Raw genomic sequence first — 3,525 nt, 5'->3', positions numbered from 1 at the left:
GTTTGTGTCCTAGCACCTGCTAAGACAGCTTACGATTGCCTGTAACTCCAGCTGGCCTCCAAGCACAGACATATGGCATCATTTTACACAGACTTATATGCATAAATAAAAACAAAATAAGCCTTAAAAATGAAAACAAACCAAAGTGAAGCTATTCAAGCATCACTTTGATACTCAAAAAGCTTGTCACTAGGGCATTTTGGGTTAGGGATGGTCAGCCCACGTAGGTGTTGATGGGAAATGGCTTAAATTAGACTTGATACTGCCCACAGATGAGGTTAGGCTGAGACCACCGGAGAATGGTGGCTTTGTTTGCTCAGGGATCCTGCAGACCTGGTCTCCTCTCAAGTTTGTTCCGCAGAACGCAAGAACAATTGTTAAATACTTTAAAAAACATTTTATGAGGGAAAAATATGGAAGGTACCAGGGACAGAAGGAACTAATATTCATTCTATTTCCTGCCCATTCTTTTCCACTTGACCTTTGGTTCTGCTTCCAACCCGCCGTCCAGTAAAAAGTAAGTTATTTTTCCTTTTATGACTGATGTCCTTTGGTGTTTGGTGGAAGAGTCTCTACATGTACTTTCTATATAACCAAGGGTGACCTCAAACTCTTGACCGTGTCTGAGCCTCTGGAGTGCTGGGATTACAGGTGTGCACTACCACACCTAGCACAGGAAATAGTTTCTACAGTTTCTCCCTTCTGGTGGGTCACTTGGAAGGAGGGGCAACACAAAAGCAGGGAGCCAGGCATGGTGGTCCATGTCTTCATCCCAGCCCTCATGGTGGTCCATGCCTTCATCCCAGCCCTCATGGTGGTCCATGCCTTTATCCCAGCCCTCATGGTGGTCCATGCCTTCATCCCAGCCTTCATGGTGGTTCATGCCTTTGATGCCAGCCCTCATGGTGGTCCATGCCTTCATCCCAGCCCTCATGGTGGTCCATGCCTTGATCCCAGCCCTCTGAAGACTGGGGATTAGCAGCTCAAGGCTACAGCAGTTACATATTGAGTTTGAGGTTAGCCTGGGCTACATAAGGTTCCATCTCAAAGAAAAAAATAGAAAGAAAAAGGGGAGGGGAGAAAAAAGAGAGGGGATGGAAAGAGAAGAGAAAACTGTTTTTGTTTTTGGTTTTTGTGGGGTTTTTGTTTTGCTTTGTTTTGTTTTTGGGTTTTTGTTTGTTGGTTTGGTTTTTTGTTTTGTTTTGGTTATTGTTTTTCAAGACAAGAGTTTCTCTGTGAAGCTCTGGCTGTCCTGGAACTCACTCTGTAGACCAGGCTTGCCTATGCCACTACCTCCCACCCTGGAGAATGCTGTTTTTAGAGGAATTTACCCTACTTGTGGAGGAGACTCCAGGTGGCCTTCAGGCTCCACCCACTTCCTGGGGCTGCATGGTGGGGTCCCAGAATTGAGCAGCTTCTCCACTCTCCCCATTTCCCTAGAGCATGGGGCCGCAGGAATTGTTTGTTTATAGGTAGAAAACAAAATAAAGCAAAACAAAACAAGATACCAGGAACCAAGTTTTCCTCCCTCACTCGGAATAAGACAGAAGAGTAGAGACCCTTTCCTGATGCCCTGCAGGTATCTGGAGGATGAATCCCCAGAGGAACTGGGGCCAGGGGATTCCAGCAGTAAGGATGATTCACAGCCGATCCAGTATCTCTGTATACAGCCTCACCAGTGCCATTTGGACTGGATGATGTCCCTTATGGGGTGGGCCTCTTCCGAGGATGCTCTGGTGTGATGGGAAAAGGCCAGGCATCGCTAACATCCTTTTGTTCTCTAACCTTCACTTCCGCTGGTACCCAACAACACCTCCACCTGGACTTCCCTATCCTTGATGCTCCTGTTTCAACAGTATTGAAGAGTAAGTTCAGTTTTCTTCTTTTCATTTGCTTTCCCTTCTTGTTCCTGCCAGGAGGTCCCCCATTGGTGCAGGGACTGTCGCGGGGTGGGGGTGGGGGGTAGAGTGGGACTGCACTTCTTCCATCTTCAAAAAGGCAGGCATAGGAATAGGAGGATGACTTACAGGGAAAAGGGGCTGGCGACTAAGCCTGAGCTCCATCCCCGGCATCCACATGGTGGAAGGAGAGAACTGACTCCTGCTGTTGTCCTCTGACCTCTACATGTGTGCTGTGGCACACGTACATGTACACACACCCACACACACCACACACACATACACATCAATAAATAAACACAATGTAATTGAAAAAATTATAAAAGAGGCTTAAAGAGATGGTTCAGTGATTAAGAGGATCTGAGTTCAGATCCCACCCACATCTGGTGATTCTTCTCTGCTTGTAACTCCATCTCCAGGGGGATCTGATGTCCTCTTCTGCTCTTGATGGACACCTGCACACACATACATATGCAAATAATAATAATAATAAAATATTAAAGCAGGATTTGGGGAAAATGACTCAGTGGTTAAGAGAGCTTGCTGTTCTTGCAGAGAACACAAGTTTGTTGACTCACATTTTCCTGTAACACTGATCCCTGGGGTGATGCCCTCTTCTGGCTTCTGTAGGCACTTGCATTTATGTGGTCAACACACACACAGGTACACACACATGTATATACACACACAGAGATACACACACATACACACACATAAATAAAAATAAAAAATGTTTTTTAAAATTGGGGGCTGGAGAGGAGGATCGGTGGTTAAGAGCACTGGCTGCTCTTCCAGAGGACCTGGGTTCAATTCTCGGCAGTCACATGACACCTCACAACTGCCTGTAATTTCAGTTCTGAGGGACCCAACGCCTTCCTCTGACCTCTAAGGGCACCAGGTATATGTGTGGTCCTTTTCAGTTCAGCTCTGCTTTGAGGCCCACTGTCCTGGGCTTGGAGCTTGTTTGGCCCCTACCTGTCTAACGTTGTGATTTGTTTCTCCCTCTTGTGGTCTTGTCTCTCATGGACCCTGGGCTCATCACTACTTCCTGCCTCCTGGATGGATCACAGAGGTCCTTGGTAAGCACCTTGTTCTGTGTGGGCCCTGGACCTACTCACCAAGCTTCTGTTTTATCGCCTTGTGTGCCAGAGTGTGGGGGAGGGGGGAATCTGAAATGTGGTGTCGGCGGGTGCAGACCTGCCTGGAAATTCAGCACCTGCCATGCAATTGCCAGAACCCACGCTGGGAGTGATGGTGCACACCTATAATCCTGGTACTAGGAAGACACAGACAGGTGGGTCTCTGGGGCTCACTGGCCAGCCAACATAGCCTACATGGTGACACAGATAGGTGGGTCTTTGGGGCTCATTGGCCAGCCAACATAGCCTACATGGTGAGCTCAAGGCCAGTGAGAGACTCTATTTCTAAAAATAAGATGGACAGCCCCTGAAAAAAAAAAATCACAACTGGGCTTGGCCTATGGCCTCCCTGAATGCAGGCATGTATGCCTGTGCACATGGTATACACACACACACACACACACACACACACACAAAGAGAGAGACAGAGACAGAGAGAGAGACAGAGAGAGAGAGAGAGAGAGAGAGAGAGAGAGAGAGAGAGGGAG

General features: G+C 47.6%; 1 long non-coding RNA gene across 1 annotated transcript in view; it reads right to left on the bottom strand.

The window, feature by feature from the left end:
- Positions 1-2,234: 2,234 nt before the first annotated feature.
- The window catches only part of LOC126496027 (uncharacterized), an 11,730-nt gene continuing 10,439 nt past the window's right edge, over positions 2,235-3,525 (bottom strand). Inside the window, exon 3 of the long non-coding RNA XR_007590273.1 lies at positions 2,235-2,353. This is a non-coding gene — a long non-coding RNA (uncharacterized lncRNA). The remainder of the gene's footprint in view (positions 2,354-3,525) is intronic.

Source organism: Alexandromys fortis, unplaced genomic scaffold (genome assembly GCF_014885135.2).
Source record: "Alexandromys fortis isolate MF-2015 unplaced genomic scaffold, M_Fortis_MF-2015_v1.1 scaffold_842, whole genome shotgun sequence".
NCBI classification, from domain to species: Eukaryota; Metazoa; Chordata; class Mammalia; order Rodentia; family Cricetidae; genus Alexandromys; species Alexandromys fortis.
Note: the sequence above shows the minus strand (reverse complement) of the source record. Positions and strands in the feature narration are given on the sequence as shown.